General features: G+C 34.9%; 1 long non-coding RNA gene across 2 annotated transcripts in view; it reads left to right on the forward strand.

Annotated features, from left to right (window-relative positions):
* The window catches only part of LOC110356263 (uncharacterized), a 79,643-nt gene that overhangs the window by 44,181 nt on the left and 10,682 nt on the right, over window positions 1–24,780 (forward strand). Inside the window, exons 2-4 of one of the 2 annotated variants that reach the window (XR_010471250.1) lie at window positions 12,764–12,932; window positions 16,890–17,159; window positions 22,266–22,320. This is a non-coding gene — a long non-coding RNA (uncharacterized LOC110356263). The remainder of the gene's footprint in view (window positions 1–12,763; window positions 12,933–16,889; window positions 17,160–22,265; window positions 22,321–24,780) is intronic. The other variant, XR_010471251.1, reaches the window with a different exon arrangement.

Genomic DNA, 24,780 nt, shown 5'->3' on the forward strand with positions numbered 1-24,780 from the left:
AGGGACTCTGGCTGTATTATGGTAGAAACATGCAAAGCAGCTCCAGGATGTCTCCAGCTGCTGCTGAAGTTCTCACCATCTGAACAGGTTAATCACTTGAATCCTACAGAAACATTTTTTGAGACTTTTAAGTGTGGCACATGCTTTCCATCTACCCTTTATTACTGAAATAGACAGCTCATCAGCTAAGAATGTCACTTAAGAAAGAATATAAAAAAATATAAATTAAATACTAGACAAGGTAGACAAGCACATTTTATTCTCACTTTTCTGTCACATGTACATTCTGCTTGTGAGCTCCAACATGTCATACAGTTTTCTACATCTCATTTTTATCGGTTAGAATTATTCAGAACAATCAGTGGTTTTAGGACACAGATTTTGGAAGACTCTCTCTCTCCCCGTCAACTACAGAAGAAACCTTGAGGTTGCTTATCCAACTTTGGAAACTGAGCTAGACATCTAAAATTGGACCAGATGAATCTGGTTACATATCCTAAGTTGAAGACCTGTTAGGTAGATATATCGATACTTTCAAGGTGACTAGTGTATCAGTGATGAATGTGTTAGGAACTAAATAAAGCTTGGCTTATTTCCATTTGCCCTTCAGAATAGGTTTTGAGCTCAAGCTACTGGTCTTTCTTGTGTATATATACACTTTATCTTGCACAATCTTTTTTTCAGTTAATTGCTATTTTATATTGATTCCGCAATGCATGCAGAGTTGTTCAAGTGGACCTTTGGTATTGCTATCACACTTAAGAGCTCAGAGGGGAAAGAGGTGCCTTTGTACTGCTTCTGAGTAAATTTGTAACATTATTGACGAACTGAGGAAATATGTACATCAAAACTCACACCTAAGTAAATAAAGAAGAAGAGATATTAATTGAATCCTGATGTAAAGACATGCTTTAATAGGTTATTGAGTCCTACACAGAGAGAAGAACCTGTCCAAAGTTTCTGTATGTATGACCTCAATACCATTCAAGTTAATGGGAGTCTTACCTTCAGTTTCACTGGAAATGGGATCAGGGCCCATGGTGAGAAGATATTTCCAGTTTTGAGTGAGGCTAATATCCAGACTGAAGCTCTTTCCTAAGTCTATGAAGGTACATACATGACTGATGACTAGTGTTTTCAAATATTGTTTAAATTCACATCCATAAAGTAACTTCCATTGTGGAAAATTAAACCTTTGCACTGCCTCATTTCAAAGTTTTTGTTTGTAAAATGCTCATCTGTAACTCCTCAGATGTGCTGTTAGGGCACTCCAGCCTTCTAAGTGGTCTGGTCTCCCAGGACTGACTGAAACTATGATGCTTAGCATTCAAAATTGGTTACATGCAATGCTGACTTCAGTCTTCAATACAATAATGAACTTGACAATAACACATGGAAAAGTAATCACTGGAGGATGAGTATTCTTTTACAAAGTGCTCACAAAGCAGTCTAATAATCTAGGCCCATTTTTTATTAGACTAAAGGTTTCAAACACTCTTTTCTCTCTTTGTAATGTCAGACTGATTACTGTTGATTTCCTTGGAAGTTACTGTTGTTTCATCAGCAAAGAGGACTCAGTAAACATTGGTTAAACAAATTATGAATTAAACTAATGACAGGAAAAAACAAACAAACAAACATATTTTATTAGTAAATAAAAACTGTTATTCATGTGTAGATTTTGCTATGTCCTTCAGATCACCTTATAAATATCACAGCTGAAAATCAGTCTGGAATAAATTATGTTTGTTTTTTTCTCCTTGAGAGGCTGGGGCAAGGTTAGTCACGTATGTGACATTTCTCCCCTTTTCCCAGACCATTCAGAGACATCTCTGTGAAAGGTATCCAAAGCTATGAAGTTTATACACTTATTTATAAATCATTTATCTTCTGGCATTTGAAACCTTGTATCACTTTTTGTGGTGAGGTCACAAACATCTCCAGGTCTCAGTTCAGGTAATTACCTTTCCCCTTTCAGACATTTCTCCTTCAGTGTTTGTTAGACTGAGATTCTTTTAGTTTCTTTGTCCTGTTCTTTTATATCTCGCTGTGCACAGTGGAGCTGCTCCTATGTCTCATTTTACACCTTTCTGAGCTGTAGCAGGAAAGTCACTGCTGACCATCTCCTTTTGTCAAGTGGTTCTTAGGCCATTTCTTGTTTATATCAAGTCAGCACTTACACACAGGTCATTTTGCCACAGCTAGCAGCACTTAGTATTTCTCCACAGGATTCTGCAAAGTCTAAACAGTTTCTGGGCTTATCACAGGGTTTTCAAAATTGTCTGTATAAACTATACCTATTCCATAGAAATACTTGTTTCTCTGCAGTCCAGAAATGAAAGTTTGAGTTTTGTCAATCCTAGTAGACATATAAACCTGCTTTCTGTTGCTCCCTTCCTGATTTTTTGTAGACAGAGGATCAATAGCACAAACAGACTCCAGCTGAGAAAACTCTTTCAAAACGTGTCCAAAGATGGTACATTCTAAACTGAGCTGTCCATTAGGCACCCAAGTGAGATGACAATTCACTGTCACAAACTGTTAATTAAACATAGAAATAGCAACATCTTCTTTCCAGAAAACATTTTCCTCTCATCTTTTTTTTTTTTTTGCATTGACATTGTCTTGTAAACATTCTTGCAATTCTTTTTTTATCCTACATTATCCACATTATCAATATTTCCATTGCATTTTCATAAGATGCTGAGAATAAATTACATACTTTGTATTCACTGAAAAGTCCCTCATTGTTTTCTATAAAGCATTTGTGAATTCACTTGTAAAGACATGTCTGCTAGCGATGTTGACAGTCCCTACTGATACCCTGTGACTCTGTTTACTCTTTGACCATGTCCAGGGAATGCTTGAGAGAGTGGTAGCTTAGGCAAAAACCATTCTACTGACCACTTTTGATCTTTGGTGATGCATATAATAAACTTTTATCACCTGGGAACATTTATTGCCACTGCCTAACTTACTAGTTTAAACACAGATTAAATTCTTTAGGTTTTTCTTCATTAGGTTTTCCAGACACCTGGAAAATCTTTGCACAAAGATACACTGTAAAAACCTCCTCATTTAATACATATCATTTAGTAGGATTCTTAAGATAAGGATTTTGCATGGATTCAAGTGATAAACTTACGGAAGAGATATCTGCAAAGAATTATCAAATACACAGAAGTCACATGTAGTTGAGAACATTAAGAGCTGGTATAGTCATACTTTCTCTGCTCATATTTTCTCCACTCTTCACCTACTTACAATAAGTAATATAAGTATTGGGCTGCATATAGTTTTGCGCTGAGTAAGCAGAGATATTCCTGTGTTTCCTGCCTTCTTTTCCACCATCCTATGTGAAAAGTAACATCTAACATGACATGGACCCCATCCCTTTGGCAGACTTTTGATTTCACCCAGGATATTCATATTTTGTTCGTAATTCATCCCTTGCCTGATATCAGGTGGGGAGTTGGATGAACATTTTTTTTTTCTGCTGGTAGTTAAACCAGTAACAGAACTCTACAGAATTTCTATGGAAATTGAGAGGATAAGTATATGAATACTTGCTTTGATATAACTGAATCAAGTATCTGCCAAAGGGGAACTTACAGAACTACCCATCAATTCTGTCACTCCAATCCATGTAAGAAAAAAGAATAGGTATCCAAAGGTTTCTAGTGAAGTTGTATCACCTCATACAATGTACATACCTATTTTCTTATTTAAATGCATACCTATATATGTGTGCATATATGTGTTGATATCTATATGATATGTGTTATTAAGCACATGTGTTAATAAACGTACCTTATAATTCTGAACATGGGTCAGTCTGTTTAGGTTTCTCTCAGGAGTGCACAAAACTTCAGACTGCAGGCATTTTCTCTTTTATAAAAAGAAAAAAAAAAAAAAAAAAAAAAAAGGAGGGGGTGGATTAAAACTGAATAGAGAGTAGAGAGGATACATCCTCCAAAATAATTTACAGTCCAACAGTCGTGATGTTCTTGGTGGTGATAGGTATAAGTGTCTCCTCTAAAATAAACAGAGAATGGAATGGGGAGATAAACCAGAGTTTTATGTAGGCAAATGGAATATTTGATATAAAGCCAGTACTGATTCTTCAGTGTGTTTTCAGGAATGCACTGTCCTAGGTTAGATGTCCTATTCTGAAATAAGATCAAGTTTTTGTGAATTTCATTCATTGTAGCCTGGACTTAGGGGGCTGACTCATCCATCACAAGGCATGGCTTCGAGTCTTGATGTACCAAGTACCTCAGGTTCCTCAACTTTGCAGCCCAGATAATGGCAGTATCTATATTTTCTTCAGGAATTTAGCATTAAAATTCTCTGTTGTACTTTGTGCTTTTCTATTATGCTACAAAATTTAATTGAAAGTACAATTCAATTACAAGAAGATATTTCCTCTGTAAAGTAATGAACATATGCATGAACCTTTAAAAACCAGTTCTAAATATCTTCAGTATCATTAATATTTTTGTGTGAATTGTGACATAATATATGAATGATCACAGCTTTGGAGGAATTTGAAAAGCTCTTCATAATATTATATACTCAAATTTCGTCATAGGAAAACAAAATCTAGTCCTGCAAAGTTTACAATCAGCCAGTTAGCCTTTTGGATTTGCTGTTGAAAAAGTCAAAAGAGCAATACACTTATTGCAGTCATTCAATCTCTGTGCAGTGTGTAAAATGAAAAATAATTTAGTAATTTAGTAATCTTCCTGTCCTACAGCCACATGGTTGTATACTCTTTATTTAGTTATTTTTTCTCCAGGTAGAATGTACCAGTCTGCAGCCATGTACAATTTTCTGCCAAAAGCAGTAGGCTAGTAGCTTTGCAGAAAATAATATTTTATTTACTTCTTTAAAAGTGCAACATGAAAAATATTACTTTCTCTACTTTAACTTGCCCATCATCCTCAAACCTTAAAGTGTTAGAACTATCAAAAGGGTAATGAAACAGTCTGATTGTATGAATGCCTTACTAAAAAAGAAACATTGACTGCCTAAGAAAGGTAGAAAATCTATTTACTTGTAAAAACACTCCAAACCTGAATCTAGATTTGACTTTCATGATTAATGTCTAAATTTTGACATTTACAGAGTTACAAAACAAACATTGCCAACTGTACTCAAAGCCCTTCTAATCTTTTCATCATTTACAGTTTAGATTTAATTTACCATTTTTTACAATAATTTAATAACATTTTCAGTAATTCTTGCTTTTGACATTGAAACAGCATGGGGTTGATTTACTGTGTTTTCAGACTTGCGCTTTTATGTAAACACATTAGCATTTTCACAGCATGTTTGGAATAAGTTGAACAAATTCTGCTCGTTTTACTCCTATACAAAATTTATTGACTTTGTTGAGCAACAGAGAGAAAATTTGACTGAATTGCTGGAGTAAGTCAAGAGGAGTCAGGATAAAAGACTGAAAACTTTTGCCTTTTCTGGAAGGTGAAAGAGTCCAGTTTCACATAGTACTGAAGGAAATGGAATAAACCAGCAGTCAAGACAGGTTATGTGTCTGATAGCTTTTATCTATTGTAGCTTTTATTACAGTTGGGTTTATCAACTTTCATAGTTAGGGAAAATAGATTCAGATGTATAGGTAGCATAATGGGATGCAAATATGTTGTACATGACATCTTTTAAATAATCTGATCCTTAAATATTCTCACAAATACAGGTAAAATAATTACAAAATGAAATAGTTAAAAACAGAGCGGGGGGAGAAGGAAAATAAAAATGATAGATAAGGGAGAGGATTATTATTTTTTTTTCAGAGGAGACTGGAGATTATAGCATCCCAATGAATTATAGCTCTCATTGGTAACAAATACTCCTGCTGTTGCTAAAAGATTTTATTCATCTGTGTAGCTTGACTCCTTTATACCATTGCAAAAGGCAACAGAAACTTCTTATGACTGTATTTCACCTTTTTTAGCAAACAGGATATTTAAGCCCTGAAAAGCAAAGGTATTTGGACGTGTTTAGTGAGAAGTGACATGTTGGGTCTAGTTCTGTGTTCTGTTAACTGTGAAATGCTATTGAAGTCAATGTTACACAGATGTAACTGGCAGGAGATTTTGCCTTTTACTTCTAAAAATCTGCTAACGGTGTCAGAGAGCAAGAACTGATCTGAAATCTGTTTAACTCTTCTCATCTTCTGTTCTCTTAGCTATCCTTAAAATGTGTCAAAAGATGTGGATATTTTTCTGGGCCTTATCTATCTTCCATTCAAATGTGTGAAAAATTCCTTTTGCTACCAGTAGTCTATGAACTGTCATGGAGTCTTGTGCAAAGATAAACTAACCAATATTAATTTTTGCTTATATGCATTTTCTTGCTAAATCATAAAACTATGGTTTAGGATGCAGTCCTATAAATCTTATCCATTTCAACTGGATCAGCAGGACTACACTTACAGACATGAAATGGTTCATTTTCAGTAATCTGCTTTCTCTAATTGTAAGTTCCCCGCTACTACACTGTGTGTTCTAAATAACAAAATAATTGGCACATGAAATAAGTCTGAAGTTATGCATATAAATTCAAATTCAGACAAACATCCTTTCTCCAAAGAAAATTTAAACATTCATTTTACCCAATAGAATTCAAGAACATGTTTAAACATCTCCTTATAAAAGTGGACATGGGAACTTTCCTGCACGGAAGTTGCTGTATTTGGATCTACTGACAAGTTAAATGAGCACCCAATCGGCTACATAAAGACAATATTTCAGTTCTAATTAAGCCATTTTTTCACCATCTGCAAATGAATAGGTGGCCATTTACAGGCAAATATGTGATTTGTGTGTACAATTACAGAAATTATACATACGCGTTTTGTTGAAATTAATCACTGAGTTCTGTATACATGTGAATTTGGGAAAATCAGACCCCCGTACTTTAGAGTATGATGTAAATTATACAAAGTGTGTCTGAATCCACATCAAGTGAGGAATTATAATTTGGGGATTTCCCCAGTTGTGTACTTAATGTTATGTTAATATTTTTTCCATTAACAGCTAAAGAGATCCATTGCTTCTCTTTTCAGTGGGCTTGCTGCTAATGAAAAAGATCTTTTGTTCCGTAGCAAAACTGTACAGCTGAGGCAGAATGATAGCATACCGGCTCTTTACACTTTGGATGCTAGAAAGCCTCAGGCAAAATATTTTGCTGAAAAAGGCAAGCCCAGCTTCATTCATTTCACAAGTACTGCCCTCTTACTCTAGCTGTGATTTTGTCTCTTTATTTAATGATTCACTGCACCCAGATATTTGCATAACAGCATATATATTTTTCTGTGGAACTGTTAGCCTTCTTTCTGAAGAGATCAGTTTAGAACAGTAAGAATATATTCTCTTGTCCTGGGGCATTCTTCCGGCAGCAATTGTCGAGGTGATGTAAATAAATCACAACACTATTCCAAAATGAAATCAACAGATACAAATTCTTATGTCTCCCTCATTTTGAAAGGTGACTTTGAGCCAGAAAATTCTGTTGTTTTGAACAAGGCCTCTGTTTATCCACTGAGCCAAGAAGAGTGGGAAACTATTCAGGAACTACTATTGATTTTAAGCATCATTTAGACTGAAGAACAGATTTGAAGTGACCTTCTGCTGTGATAACAATAGCTGTAAGCTTAAAAGCCAGCTTTGTCTAAAGGAAGTCAAAGTCTCAGCTATGAAATACTATAAATAACAATTTAAGTTTAGCTTAAACCAGTAACTAGCAATAACATGCCAGTTGCTATATCGAAAAGATCTCTACTGAATCAGCAGTTTTGATCTTATTTTGATGTTCTGCTAGATTTTGACAAACAGACAATAAAATAATTCGAAGTATTGGCTTTGTTTTGGTTTCAAACAATCATAACATTCTGTTTAGTATTTTCTCTTTTTGTTCACTTAAGACTTCCTTTGTAGTACGCATGAAGTTTATAAGGTATTTTAGTTTATTGTTAAGATACAAAATATAAAAACCCAAAGGTGTCTTCAGGAACTTCAGTCCTGACAGCAAAAAGCTGTCATAAGAAAGATACAGTCTTATTCTGCATGAATATCAGCCCATCAAAATGGTCTTTAATGAGTAACACACCTGTATGTGTTCCTAAGTACTTTATGATGGAAATATTCTCCTAAATTCGCATTGGCTTTGTGAACATCCCTTTTCACAGTACTACCCATAAGGCTCCTAAATTTTGACAGAGAATCCTGTTAGAGAAGTACAGAAATGTATCTTTGTTTCAGGATAAATATCAACTAGGCAAGAATAAGGAAGTTTATGAAAACTCTTTTTACCTCAGCTCTGTGACAGGATGACAGCATAGCTCAACAAAAAGTATAGCAACACATACCACTCATTGCAGGGCTGAAAGTTTTGTCTAAAAAGGGTAAGGTCTTGTTTTGGGCCCATGATTATCCATTTTTCACCAAACAGTTACTGGTTACCATGTCTTAGTAGAAAGAATAATTTCCAGCCTCCCACATCACCTCCTGTTCACCTTAAACTTGCAAATCCGACCTTGGTATCATTTACATATTTTATTAAATAAGTTGAGCATCTTATTCCTAGGTGACTACTCACTAATCTCTTGCATATGAGGGAAAGGGACACAGAAACCATGTTCTCTAGCTGTGACTTGAAAGAAAAGAGTGACCTCTGCTGAAGAATGTCACAGAACTCTCATGGCAGGTGTCAGCTCTATGCTATGACTCAAATTTGCTGAAGGTGAGAAGCTGGCATTTTCAAGATGAGTTGGAGGGAAGAATTGAAAAGATTAATCCTTAAGATTTTTGTACTGTGTGGTTTGGGTATCATCCTCATCCAGTAAATGATCTGCTGCAAATTTCCCTCAAATCCCTTCAAGCTCTGTTCAAAGAGCATTGGGCCAGATTCCTGTTTGTGCATTCACCTGTGTAAGAAAGGTAGCTACTGAGCTCTGTAATTTCTGCATGATTTTGTGATGCTAACTTCTTGCCTATTGGCTGTGTATGCATTTACAAACATACACAGGATTTGTTTTTTTCAATTATTTATTGTTAAAATTGATTCTGGTAAAATAAAAGCATACATTCAGAGACAAAATTTTTTTAAAAAAAGGTATTTGTTACTTTCTCAGAGTCTAAAACAAACATCAGAGAATTTAGATTAGTACTTGTAAGGATGATGATGGGAGAGATTCTAAACAGCTTTTACTTTTGTTTTTAGAAGTTGTTAATTTTTTTCAGTCTCCATGACAACAGTGGAACTCTGCTCCTGTCACACATTCTTAGTGTATCAGCCCTGTCTGTGTGGAAGCAGTGCTTCACCCATGCCTTCATTTTAAATCATTATTTTGTGCTATCTCTATTTTTTTCCAGGGACACAGAGCCTTATTCTGATCTTCCCTCCACTAGTTTTACATGGGTGTCACCCTTACATAGGAAAGAAGTTCTGTCTGACTCACAGGTCAGAAACAAGGTCATGCTGTAAAAGACATCCTGACAGAGTTCTCATCAATCAAAACTTATTTCACATTGCTTCTTTTTCCTTCATGTACGGAGTCATACTCCTTCATAACATATGAACGTAGCTCAGAAATACACATAAGGAAAAACTGAGACATCACCTCACCTCAATGGCAGTTTCAGTGGAAAGGGAAAAAGAGCGGTAATAGACAACCTATATTCCACACCAGCAAAATATAGATAGAGCCACAGCTTTCACAGCAAGGTCTTCCTCCTGAGCTGGTGAGAGGAAACTCTAGCTACTGAAAGAAATTTTTGCTACATTTTCGTAACTCAGCCTTTTCTTGCACAAGTTGCATGTGTAAACATTTGCTCGAAAATCCAGTTGGTAAGAGAGAGAGAGAGAGACACTATATTATTATTAATCCAAATTAATCCTCTGTCATTTTGTCCTATGACTGTCTTCTCAATTCTATCACATGTTTTTTGAAAAAGGAAGTGGCATCTGGTCTAATCTTGAATTCATGAACAACTTATCAGTTGGAGGTATTAGATTCTGTAGTTACAAATACATACACAGTTCTCATAAGATGAAATTCATTAATTTACCTCTTTGTACCATTTGTATCACCAAATATTTTCTACCAAACATCCAGTTTTTTACAGCTATCTGACTTAATATATTCAGCAGAAAGTACGTACAAATAAGACCATTACCTGGATTAGAAATATTCCGTAAAGCAGATCATCCAATTATTTGAACAGTTAGTGTTTTGACATACATCTTGGAGATGGAAGATAACAGATACACACTGTGTTTACAATAATAGTGTGACTTCAGACCATGAAGGCTTTCTACTGAGTTACTTTATTTTGGACAGGATAGTGAAAATCCTACCACTACTGGTCAGCATTTCAATCACTGCAGCTTCTGAAGATGGAATGCATCAAACTGCGAGAGGAGTGTACAGTCCTCTTCCCTAGGAATTTCCCTAGGAAAAAGGAACCATGCAGTGTAAAAAGGAAATTAGGTATGGAGACCTTATTCTCTCATGTATGAAATACTTAACATCTGCCTATTTATAGAAGTAGACATAGTTGATTATTATTTACCTTTCACAAGTTATCTTTCTACTGCAAAATAGTCTTGTGTTACCAGGAAGATTAAACAAAACAAAAAAATATTTTATTTGTGAAATATTTTTCACCATATGAGCTGATAAACACAGAGGCTACCAGCACTGTCTAAAGCTGCCTTCAAATATTTAACTTTTACACATAGTCATCTCCAAACTTATAATGATTCAATGTTCTCAGGTTTCTGCATTTTAACTGGAGTTTTGCTGGTAGAATCTTTTTGCTGGTAGAATCTTTTTGTTAGCAAAGAGTCCCAGTTTACCTTTATGGAAAAGTATATTCTTAGCCACTGTGATTATAAAAACAAATATTTGGGAACATAACTCTGTGTTCTCTAGTTGCAGAAGGCACGGAGTAGATATACAGTTTTTACCATATATTAAAATTCACAATTTTCAGTCATTATCGGGATCTTGATTTATTATTTTTAAATGCATGGTACTGGAAGACTTTTCCTCTAAGTGCATGAATTGTGTAATGATTGAATCTTTTATTCATAACAATCCTGATTTTATAGGAATTGTTTCACTTCATAGGACAAGACTATTCTAAAGAATGCAAACATCTTAACACTGGAAGAGCTTTAGTAGGTTAGTAATTAATAAGCTTGATACTACACCCTAATGGCAAAATTCCTGTTAATTTCAATGAGAGCATGATCAGGCTTAAAGTCATCTGGAATTTCTGTGAATGTGAAGGCTATTTCTTTCTTTCAGCTACTTTTGGACACTAATAAGGTTGATTTTCATGGAACTTATTACATCCTTACTGGAAGCAGAATTTGACCCCAGCTGAAAAGATTGCCCCCTTCTTTCACTTTGTTTTGAAAAAGAGCTACATTTTCATAATAGTGTCCGGGTACGCGCACAAATCTCATTACCCAATAATAGGATTTGTCTACATACCTCCTGCTCAGTCTTTTGGAAATGTACATGCCCCTCAGCATGGGTTATTTTTTTTTCTTCTTGTTTCCATTTACATCTGTCCACATGAGTACAATAGATTATATTTTATATAACAGTTTTAGTCAAGCAAAAGTAGCTAAGGTGTAGATTTTCTTAAAGGACAAAATCAACTTTGAAAGCTAAACCATCAGTTTGTTACAATGACTGAGATATTTGAGAGTAAAAATATGCCAGAGAGGTGAAGCAAAATGACATGGAATAGCTCAAATCTAGCAGCAAAATGCTAGAACAATCTTTAATTATAGTCTGCAGTCCAGGTATTTTATGATTGGATTAATCTGCAACAGTGAAGTTGTCTTATGGAAACCTGAGATACCAACAATTTAAATTGAGGATGCAAATTACAGTTTAGGTTGATCTTTATTTTTTTTCTGAACTGGGTCTCTTATGCACTTTTTTCAAAGCAGTAAAGCAAAATAATAAAAAATCACTTTAATCTTTATTGTCTTACACCCAGTCATTAGTTCTATAGCTGTTCCAACTGAACATGCTATAGAACCTGAGCTAAGACTTCATTTATTCACAATGTAATAGTAAATTTTGGAAAAGGCACCACATACAGGTTTGGAGGAGAAAAGAAAACAAAAACAAAAACCAACAAACAAACAAACACCCCCACAAACAAACAAACAAACAACCTCACACAACCCTTCTCCCCCAAAACAATTATAAGTAAAATAAATTGAACAGCCAAGTATATCCTATGCTCTGTGAAATTCTCTGGAAAGGCTCGTAACTTGAAAGGTGCATGAAAAACAGCTAAAAGTTTGCTCTGTCAATAGAATTTTGTCCTTTGTTTTATTTCTCCTATTTCTATATCATAATACCAATCTCTACTCTTATGTTTCTTTCTGCGCATAAAAAGAGTCACTTAATTAATATAAAGAAATATTTCCCAGTGACAAGTCATACTTATTTTACCTTTTAGTTAATTAACGTACTGAAAAGTTAAGGTCCATCTATCTCTCTTGTTGAAAAGTGTAAAGAAGATGTGCAGTCATAATGTGGATATGAGGTTTTGTTCTCTGTGTGTGTTATGCACTTAACACAGGCGGCTAAATTTTCACTTTTTTTTCCTGAATACAGGCAAATGTCCTAAGTCTTGTTGCTATGCAGTTTAGCCATAGCAACAAACCAAAAAGCCAATGTGTTGTTATTTCTATTTTCCCTTCCCGACAGTTTGCCTAGTAAAGAAGACATGCTGGATATAGCACTGTCAAAATAAGTGGAGTGTTTCCTGTGAGAGCTGTCAAACATTTCATCTTTCAAAAAATTATATTCTGCGAAAATGCAAAGCAAGAAGGTGAAGAGGTTATAGTCAAGCTATCCACATCCTTTTGACACAGAGGTAAGAAAGTTAAAAAGTAATTACTTTGGAAGAAAAAGTCAGGATTTTAGTTATATATTTGTTTCATATAAAAAATACCATAGTACATTTTGGTTTTTGCCAAGATAACAGTACTTAATTTTTCACATAACTGAGCAAAAGGTAAGGGGTGAACACCTAGTCTTCAGTACTTAAAAGAGATTTATGATATATGTGATGCGTATTTGCTTCACAAAGATTTTATTCCTCTTCTCCAATGATGGCTTACAATCAACGTTATACTGAGCTTCAATAACCTACATAGAACTTGTGGGACAATATCCCAGTCTTAAGCAAAGATACATAAAGGATTTTCTTGTTTATTCAACAGATTCTTCCTCAACTTCCCATGTGATTCCTAGCAAGTCAAGTAAAGTTAATTTTCAATGTAAAAGATTGGCCTCCTGCCTGTTGCTCACTTTAAATGGGACTTAGATACCTGACATTTCTGATACGGAAAATCTTACTAATTGCCTAAACAATATGTTTTTTCCACTTGTAAAATAAGGAAATTATAAGAATAGTTCAGAGAAATGCTGCAAAATTAAATGGTTAATATCCAAATATATCTCTTCAATTTTGAATAAAAAAGATCACAGAAATTAGTGGCTGTTATAGTAGTATTGATTTATTAAGTTCTGCTAATTTGCCTAACCAAGTATTTGAGACATTTCAGAGAAAAAGTTTAATTTAGGATGTACCTATGCATAAAACTTCATTTGTTGTTTTGTTTTGTTTTTTTTTATTTTTTTTTAAATATCTTTATATATTCCAAACATTGTAAGACACAACATAGTGGCAAATCTATCATTTCAAAAACAAAAAAATAAATCATTGCAAACACTACTTGATGTCCTTTATCTATAGTGGACTACAGGTTCTAAGTTCATCTAGTGCTTACAACCACTAAAATTACAACCACAAAATTAATGAATACCTAATAATTTTGTTTTTGTTATGCCTGAGCGACAAAACTCCTGTCTCATCTGGAATCATGCAGTATATCAACAGGCGGCAAAGCTCAGCTCTTCAGAAGCTCATGGGAACAACTGGAGTCCCCTTATTTCCAGTGTGCTGTGTGTCCTTCATTTCACATAACTTTGCTGTAGACACTCTTGCGCTTTCAGGAACTAGGATCTTAATCCCAGTCTCTCCACCATTTCTTTGTAATAGCTATGGGAGATGCTAATGGTGAGAGACCATAGAAAATGGAAAGAAATATCATTTCAGTGACAGAAAATGCAAATAAAAAGAGCTTTTTGCTCATTTTTTAATACCTCTTTTCTTATTTGAACAAATTGTATAGTATTTTTGTTGTTGGAGTTTGTTGTTTGTTTGTTTGTTTGTTTTTCTTTCACGATTAATCCCAGAATTTCAATATGTGATTGATCACCAGTTGCCAATGTGGACTCTGATGAGAAATTATTTTAAGGAATATAATTTATGGATATCTGCAAATGATGTAAACGGAAATTCTGGGATAGAAAATAAAGCTATAAGCTATTTCTTAGAGTGTAGGTAAAAAAAAAAAAAAAGAAATTGGCCACAATAGTTGGATGGGCTATGCATTTCATCTATGCGTGTAGTGAAATCTATACCAGCCTCCATCCCTCCACCCTCCCCATCAAATGTCAGTAAAACTTTCAAACTGAGTAAGGGAAATTACTCAATCTGCCCTTTGGTCTACAAGCTATGGGCACAACTGCAATTGCAAAGCCTGCATAAAACTCCACCCTGGGTATGTTTTTTTTTTTTTCCAGTCTACCTCAGCATGATGTAGATAGACTCGTATTTTTTCTTCCATCCACTAGTTCATTTTTGCATGTGATATTTTCTGTCTCATGGAACAGCATGTACTTCAGGCAGCTTTGTAAATCCTGACAAAATTTCTGATTGCCTTGATCTTGCTTGCTTCTTCCTCCAGAGCTACTTTCCTCCAAGGATGGATCCATTTGAGTTTATTTAAGAGCAGGAAGGACTTCAAATTTTGCTGACTGTTTTAAGTCAACACATTTGATACCACAGAAAACAATGCATTTTTTTATTGTTTCATGAATTTAGAGGCTTCAAAATGCATTGCAACAAGTGTTAGCTAAGAGTTATTGTGCTTTTCATGAAGTCTCAATGTACCTTAGAAAAATGTAAAATTGCTCTAAGAGTTCTTTCGCCTCACTTAAGGTTCATAAGTAAGGTGTTCCTTAAAGAATTAGTAAACCAAGACTCCCTTAAAAGTCAGGAAGGAAAAACAGGCATCTCCAGAGAGCAACTCATCTTGTAAGATATATTTCCAGGATAACTGATATGAATTTTCCCCTTGTATATGCCTGTATTTCTCTGTTGATGAGGGGAACTGAAAGTACCAATGGAGCAGATTAAAATGTAATGATCAAACTGAAATTATTTACGCTTAGACACCCACAGTTAGATAAGGTGAATACTGCCATTTGCTATTCTTATTGTGGTAAGGCTTCACATTGCATAAGTGATTGCTCCACCTGGGTGTATGCTGAAACACTAGAGTTCCTGGAGTAGCAAGCAGGCCCTGTGTGTGTTTCCTGCTTTGCTTCTGCTGGAGAACTGGAAAGGTAGGCAGGCCATTGTCAACCTCAGAAGGGGGAGGTTGTTTGAGCAGTAGCTCCTGCTGAGATGAAAAAGTCTTCTCAAGACTTGGTCTTCATTCTTAGCCCTCTTCTGGGAGCAAGGCCTGCTCTCCAAATCTACTGAGTTGCTTTTACATCTTCATTGTATTCCTTTCTTTGTTTTTTGTCTTAATTCTTTTTGTTACTGCCAAAAATCTAGATCTAATTAAATATTCCCCTAAATGGAAAAAAAAAATATGAAATATAAGTAAAATAATTCAGGTTTTCTCCTGTGTCAGATTATGTGTTTTATTCAGGAGAAGAGGTGGCTAATATAGAGAATTCTCAACTCTGCATCTGTCTAGATCCTAATTCGTTGCACTACAGTGTGGCAACTTCTTCCTCTCACGTGTGAAATAGATGCCAGTGGGTAACTTGTAGAAAGTTTATAACTACCTTATTTCGCTCAGGTACTAAAATGAAGATGGAAATACAGCTGAAAACCTGACAAGATAAGACAAATAAAAATAAAAAACTGGTTAAAAAAACCCAACAAAATATAAGCCGAATTATCATTTCCTTTTTCTCATCAACTCCCTTACCAAACATTTGCTTTAGTAATTGAAATTGAAAGCTCCTAAGAAAATGAAGACATCAAGTTTAGTTATTTATAAACTTACTGTTGACTTGTTATTTATATATATTTATATATAACATTACATAATTATACTACCCTATATTCCATTAAATAGTGGGGGTTAAAAAGGGTAGTCAGGCTCAGGAGGACATGAGGGATCCTGCCACCATCGAGAACTTGAAGCATTTTGCATATGAGACCATATGTTGGTTTGTTCATTTAACTTTACTGCAAAGATCAGTAAAAGACACAATGGGCAGAGTGTTTCTTAAATGCAGTCCACAGACACATTCTGTAGCATCCATTTGGACGTGGTTTTGACACTATCTAAACCAACAAATCTCCCTCCTTGTCCTTTGCAATGACTGTGTTTGGTACAAATAGCCTTTTGAGACATCTTCAGAAGCTCCTGCTTGACACAACAACAACAACAACAACAACAACAACAACAACAACAACAACAACAAAAGAAGAAGAAGAAATATTTTGCTAGATAGGATTGACAGTTATTCTAAAAAAGCTGGGTAGTGACTATGCCCATTACTACAAAATTTTAAAAAATTGACTAACACTTCAACCAAGAATATTTTTATCTTTTTTATTTTATTGTATTTTATTTTATTTTCATTTTCCCCATTTAGAAATACAAAAATAGGTGTAAAAAATAAGAAAAAAGAGAGTCAAAAAGTCTTCTAAATGTTTTTTAATATCTTCCTATGACAGATTCTTCTTTGTAATAGTTACAATAAGAGACTTAAATCCTGAAGATATGGAGACTTAAAGTACTACAAAGGAGTCTGTGAAGAAATAATTCCTGGATTCCCATCAAGGCACATAGCTCAAAAATGTTTTATTTGAAGAAACAGCAATTTATGTTCATAATAATACTCTTGTACTTGAAATGGAATTGATGTGCTGAAGTCCATGACTGAGATCCCTACTTAGATCCTTACCATCTTGAGTCTGTACCTGCTTGACTCTCCAGTGGTACAGGTCTGTAGCTGTCTAACATTCTGCTTTGGGGCATATCTAGAACTGCTACCATTTCTGCACCTGCCTCCTAGCTTATATATTCTTATTCTCAGCCCTGAGAGAATATTTTTTTATAGATATATTTATACAATATGTCAATAAACAGCTAACGGATAGCTAAAGACAGAATGAAAAAGAAGCTTACATTCACTATACTATCTGAAGCACACACCAAAATAATTTCATTCTAGCCACTGAAATCTTCTGGAAAGATATCTTTGGTACTGTTCCCTGAACAAAAGGTAGATATTAAAAATTAATTCTAAATGAAGCAATCATTGGTTAAAATATGTAAACAGGGTTTCCTCTCTTGGATCCATGTTCCTGTGTCTATAAAATACACAGGCTGTATTTGGAGCAGTGTTCAGAAGTCAGGTCCTCCATCCATGCAAGTTAGGGAATAATGCTTTCTAACCACGCAAATTGGAAGTCTGTTTCAAATTCAGTATCTTCTAAAATCTGAATTTTGTCCAGAATCTAATCCTAACCATATAAAACATATTACAGATCCATTTCCTTTTCTCTCTGCATCGTCACCTCCCCACCTCACCCCCAGTTCAAGGAGTCCTTTTCATTTACTTATTTATTTATTTGCTTTTTGGCAATGGGTCACACAACCTCCTTAAAAGAAGGAAGGTTTGTGTTGGAACCATATAGAGATTGAGTCATGGAGGGTGTAAGCTTCCAGTTTCAAGTTTTTGAAACCAATTTAGGCACTGAATTTGTGTATAGAACAGAATATTGCTGTCTGCTCTTCCAATTTTTTATAAAGGAGCGAAAGCAACTAGTGGTCCACCTTAGTATAGTTCCAGGCTATGTCAACTAATAGAGTCATGTTCTTACAGACCAGAGGCAGTGACATACATTCCTCATAGGACTGGGCTTTTAAACAAATAGTAAATTTCAGTGCTTCAGATTGCTGAATAGCACAGCCTTCCACAAACTGAGTACTTCTTGTGAACTGTCTGTGCTTAGAAGTTACGTGTCATATATAAGGAATATGTATATCAGTAAATCTTTTCAAAACTGATTTATAATAGTTATGATTTAATATGAAACATACCTGCTTTAAAATTGGTATACCATCACTTGTCCATAGGAGTATACTGATATTCATTTAAAGAACTGAGTGTGTGTATGTACATCTAAACAGCATAGAGCTTTTGTTTTCCTCCATGTCTTTTATGTCTCTGACATATATGTTAGGAAATTGGTTTTTGTACCTTTTAAGACCACATTCTGGACAACTTTTACAACAAGAAAACACAGATGTAGAATAATGCTACCATACCTCACTGAGTGTTGAAAGGATTATTTTAGGTAATGCAGATGCAATGTTAAGGCAGCAGAAAAGCCATTTGTACATGCTAACACTTATCCTGGTCACAGTCTGATAATAATTCTCATATGAGTTCTTCTTGATGTTCCCAAGATCTCCAGGCACTTGACACACTGAAGTGGAATCCATTTAAATGACAGCAGTTTTGCTTAGGTTCAAATCCAAAGCTCATTAAAGTATATAATAGTGTTTCCACTGACTTTCTTGGGCTTTGACTCAAGCTTCATGAATAGTGTTTAATTATAACCGAACATTTCAGTGTTTTTTTTTTATATACACCCAGTCTGGATTATCACTGTGTCTGCCACTTCTTAATTTGCTAGCCAGGAACTCAGCAGTCACCGACAGTGTCCTACTTACCCTCCACATGAAGAAAATACAGTGCCTTCTGCAACTGGCAGCTGCTGCTGCTGTTTCTCTGGGTTCCTAATTTCCTAACTCAACTCTTGTTGAAAATAACAAAGAAGAGAAAGTGTTGAAAAAAAGCAGCTTTGTAAGAGAGACGAAATCTCAGGTATATGCCAGTGTTTCTGCACTGAATGTAAATTACTGGTCAGAATGATTCCTGCTGGTTTTGTTTTCTGTCCAGAAAGTTCAAAATCTAGTCAACTTTCCAGTATGGACTGGTATGTTTGGAAATAACAAACAAGTAGCATTTACTGTAAATGTACTCAAATATATAAACAATGAAGCTGTGACTCCAAGAAAACCCAGGAAAAGACTTGTAGGGCCTCTGAGATTGATTTAAATTTCTAAATGTATACATCAACATAAACTCACAACCACATATGAAACAAGAAGACAGTCATTCTCTTCTGGGTGCTCAGTTTGTTGTTTTTGTTTTTGTTTTTGTTTTTGTTTTTGTTTTTGTTTTGTTTTGTTTTTCTAAGCATCTACATTTTCCATGCAAGAAAAGAAATACTGCTTTAGTGGCAAATTTTATGTATGTTTGACTATTGAAAAAAATATATATATTTTCTGAGGTCAGATAAGATGTGTATTTTCAGAGCAAATTAAACTTCAGTATCCTAGCTCTGCAACTTGCTGTGCTAACTATTCTTTCTCCATCTTCATTTCTTCTCCAGTTTATATCTGATATTATATTATGATAATATAATGGACATAACAGTCTTTGTCTCCACCACGATCTTTCTACCTCTCCACTATTAATACAAATGTGATAGGCAGATAAAAACATGTGAAACACAAAAAAGGAGGGGGTACCTGTATGCACATAAAAACTCATTAACCCACATATATGAAACATATACAAAATAGGAACATCATTCAAGAAACTGCAAAACAGCAAAGTGAAAATAGATTTAAAGATACTGTTTTAAATAGCTGCTGCATGCAGGGCGTTCTTCATAAACTGCAGATAGGGTTTTGAATAAAATATGAGGACATGTAACTCCATGACTATCTTGCTTAGTAAAAAAATATCTGAAGAATATTTATAAAAAGGCCATACACTATCTCTAAAGGAATAAACAAAATAGCCAGCAGTGACAGTATTTGCTTTTCATGTGTGCAAATACAAGGCATAACAAATGTCAGTTCCTCATTTGCAAATTAAGATGTAAAGGAAATGTCTGTGACAGTATATGCAACAGTTCATATTTGAAGTTTGGCACAGTGAACTGACAGCCACAGAGGAAATGGAGTCGCCTAATCCTTTCTTTCTGCCTTCTAGCTACTGGCGAGGAGGGGTGGAATTTAATAAATACGTGATGAGAAAAGACTGTGAAAGGCTGGCATATTTTCTCCTTTGCAAGAACTCATCTTCAGAGATAATTAACTAGGTGACAATATACAATGTGCCATTAACAAGACCATTCAAATAATTTTTGGACTTAAGTACAATTTTAAGCCGCTTATCAGATTCTCATTTTTGAATCCATTCAGCTGTCAGGCTTACATCCTGGCTCTTTATTGAAGCTCACATGGGAATCCAAACCTTCTGATTTTCTATACAGATTCATTTTGGAATCAATTAGAGCCGGTGGCAGCCTTGTCCCTGTGTGCTAAGGGGATTAGCTGGGTACTTGCTCAGCTGAATCTACCTTTAAATGTACATTCAATCCTCTATCGAGAAAGAGTTGTTTTCCAGAGGATTCTGAAGCAATTGAAGCACTGAAATCAACAGATGGCAGATCATCACTGGAACAGTCTCCAATTTTGTAAAGGAAGGGAAAATGATATTTCACACTGGGTCCTATGTAAGGTTGTTACACTGTGCAAGGAAGAGAGAAAGGGAAAGGGAGAAAGAAAGAGAAAGAGAGAAAGAGAGAAAGAGAGAAAGAGAGAAAGAGAGAAAGAGAGAAAGAGAGAAAGAGAGAAAGAGAGAAAGAGAAAGAGAGAAAGTCTTCAGATTGTCTCCCATTTGCTCAGACACTGTAACTACCAGAACTTCCAAGGGTTCTCCTTTTATTCTTTTTGCCTCAGTAACTAACTCCCAACACAGTTTTTGCATCTGACCTTTGGCCACCTTTCCACCAACATGTTACTAAATTGTCTATTACTTGTCTTAGCAATTTCAGCTTGTCATACCAAAACACATTCCTTTTGTCTTCTAGTGAACACTTCAGAACATAAAAATGTGTTGAACAGTTGTCTACTCTTTTCTGTTTCCAGGCAGTCTGATCTTTATTCAGTGAATCAAGTTGTTGAGAATGTATTTTGGTAGTTTGTGTACTGGGGTCTTTCTGCTTAAAGCAGCATTTTTGAATTATTATTATGCATTGCAAAATTATATAGTTTCCATTCTCCGAGATTAATTCTGTAAAGTTCCTGTTTGTGAGAAGGTGGCTTATGCTCAGCCACTTCAACAAGCCCCAGTTGCTAAAGCTTGAATTCAGGTTTCTGAGATTACTTGCAAAACCTGATAATGTCGCAAATAAATAAGCAGCCTAAGAACAATTTACTAGTTTTAATGGAAGTACTACTACCAGCTTTTATTTCCATGACACAAAAAACTGCTTTATGGAATTATAATACTCTTATAATAACATATTTCAGTGTATTTAGTTTCAAAGTGAAGGTTATAAACAAGGAAGATGAGCTTCCAGGTCCTAGGAGTCGTATGTATGAACCACCAGACACTTACCCTGAAGATCAGGACCTCCAAGGGAGCCTAGAAAGTGGGAGATGGCCAACTGTGTCATGGTCCCGTCAGTTATGATTTCTGCCACTGGCTATAGTGGCCTGGGTGTTTGTTTTTTTTTTGTTGTTCACTGTCTCCCCAAATAATGCATATCTATGAGTAATTTCCAGCCTTCCTAACATAATATCCCAGTAGGACCCCTGGCCTAATTTTGGCACAGTAACTGCACTTGAGCTGCTTGTATGTTATCTGGGGGCCAAGAGCCCAGGTTACTGACCCACATCATAGATATTCAGGGCAGAACTTCATCACATAGTAATCTTTGAGATGTAATTATTCCCATTAGTTTGATTTGAGCTGCTTCATGCTGACAGTGAAATATGTAGTTAAGTTCTGCAAGGTACTTTTGAGCTTTAGGCACCGCTAGGTTATATGACACAGGGACAGAACTGAATGCTCCTGCTCTCATTGGAAATACAAGAGTCTCATAGAGCAAATACATCCTCCGAGATGAGTTCAGAAAACCATAAATTATTCTCTCTAGCAACATATTTTCTATATCAAGCTTTGTTATAATTCCACTACTAAATATCTGAATCTCAACCTTTTTTTACTCTCCTGACAGCTTTCTTAGAGTCTCACTTATCTCATACAAACGATGGTGAGGTCACCACATTCAGGTAAGTGATTTTTTCTAAATCAAGAAGAAAGAACTTCACTATATAGTCCATTCACATATTTTAATGGAAATTCTTGCTAAAGTAAATCAGCATTTTCCAAACTTCTGGAAAAATAAGAGGTCTAGTAAACATGCTTATTTAGTTATTCTGCTCGAAACCTCCCTTCAATTCTCAGCTGGAATCCATGGGCTCCACATGTTTTCATAGCTGTCATATTTCTGAGCTAATAGTATTTACAGTGTTCAGTCCAAGTGAGAATGGATCTGAAGATGTGGTTTTGTGATATTGTTTTCTGAATCACAAAGCACAAAAAAAAATAAAGTTAATGCATTATTCGTACAATAAAATATGAAAATTATTAATGCAATAAGGATAAATCACACACATGAACGCACACACGACTATTTCTATATATCAAGAGTACGATAGTGTTGAAATGCCTATATTCCCAATGTAACAATTTTGAATAATGATATTCAGAGATTTAGACATAAAAGTTTTGCAGTGCCTTATATATAATAATTTTGGATACTACTTCCCAGTGTAGAAGAAGAATGCTTTATTCTTAACAGAGGATAGTATGACATTCTTTTTAAAGTAATATGGCAATATGCTGAATCTAATACTGTAGACAGCAACATTATCAGAAATCTGTCACATAGAAATGTGAAAGAAAATGCAGCACACATACATGTGAGTAATCTTCAGCTTGTATAAATAGTCACGAGTCTCTTAATTTTGGTAAAACCATTTTATATTTTCTAAGGAACAGATCTATTATGCTCATTAAGGGTGACAGAGTAGCAACTCTTGAGGCTGAAGATAAATCTATTATTGAGAACATCTAATCAAGTAGAGCAATCCCACAGAAAGTTAGGAAACCAGGAAAACAATAAAATAATGTATTCTGCCTGTGTAAGGTCATATGGGTTGATATTTATGTAAAAGAAAAACCTATTAAGCATTCTTTTTTTTTTAATAAAATTAAATTTATTTTCCCATTCTTAAAATGTTTATATGTTAAAGATTAAAACAAATAAACTCCTGCAATATGTTCTCTTGATTTAGTGATGCAGTATGTAGTGATGTTACTTCTACCGTTGAAGTCAGTGGCGAATTTAAGCCTGGATGTCAACTCAAAACTGAATAAGGGAAGTTCTTTATTTTCTATCTTTCATAGATTTTTGCATTTACAATTACTTTAGAGAAATAGTATATTGAAGCCTGATGAAAGAATACATTTGAAATACTGTTTGCATATTTCCACATATCAACTTGAGAAACTGAAGACTCAGAAATCAGAAATATAATTTATATTAGTATTTAAGAAGAAGTAGCAAACAAGGAAACTGCTAAGGAAATTTGCCAATGACATATTCAGAAGAGTTGCAAGCACCAATGAGGACTCAGAGATTAACAGCATGGGCAGAAAAAGCAGAGATTCGGCTTGAAAAAAATGCAAGCTTGAGAATCTATGAAGAGATAAATTAAACCCTATAAAGATTGAAAGGGAAGAAAAAACCTGAAAAGCATTAACTTTGGACAGTGAATTAGATATGAGTTTCCAATGTCAAATGTTGTTGCAGTAAAATAAAAAAGACAATACAAATTTTTAACTGAATGTGAGTTAACTTACAAAGGAAAAGTCTAATAGAACTCTTTCTAAGGTGCTGGTGTGATTTCACCTACATCAGTACATTCCTTTTGAAGCATCAAATTTCCATAAAGCTACTGACAAATTGGTAGTAGTTCAGTGAGCTGTATAATATAAATAAATAAATAACAACAACAACAACAAAATCAGTGGGCTAAAGTGAATGATTTATTGTGAATCATTCAAGGAGCTAAATAGAAACCTGACCACCTAAAAGGCATTTTCCCTGATGTGAAAAAATGCCACTGAATGACATTTGCTTTGCATGAAGATTGAGTCTTTTCCTGAAAACCTTTTTACCATAGTCCAGCCCCTATATGTAAAAGCTTATTGAAGCAGAAGCTAGGGGCAGCAGCAGTTACAGTTCAAAAAAGTCAAAGCGTGTACAACAGAGGAACCACGGCTGTTAGCATAATACATTAATTCAATGAAAATAAGAAAGGAAGTCTGTGTGAAAGAAAATCTGTTTGAGGGGGGCTGTGCTTTTACAATCAGCTTTTGGAAACTACTAAACAAAAAAATCTCATAAACTATATGTCAGGAGGAATCCTGGGAATAATAGTTCCAGGGAATCACCAATACTTTTCTTCAGGATTCTGGGGTAGGTGGGAGAAAGATGATGTCACATATTTAATTATTTACCCATGTTAGCAAAGAAATTCCTCTCATCAGCTTTTAGCACTTTTATTAAGGTGTAACAGTTTCTAATATGAAACATGTACATGTAGATAGGTACAGATCAACATAAACATAGATAGATACAGAAAAACACTATAGAAAAACCCCCATGGTGGATTCCTCCTTAA

This window comes from Columba livia, chromosome 3 (genome assembly GCF_036013475.1).
Source record: "Columba livia isolate bColLiv1 breed racing homer chromosome 3, bColLiv1.pat.W.v2, whole genome shotgun sequence".
In the NCBI taxonomy this organism is placed as follows: domain Eukaryota; kingdom Metazoa; phylum Chordata; class Aves; order Columbiformes; family Columbidae; genus Columba; species Columba livia.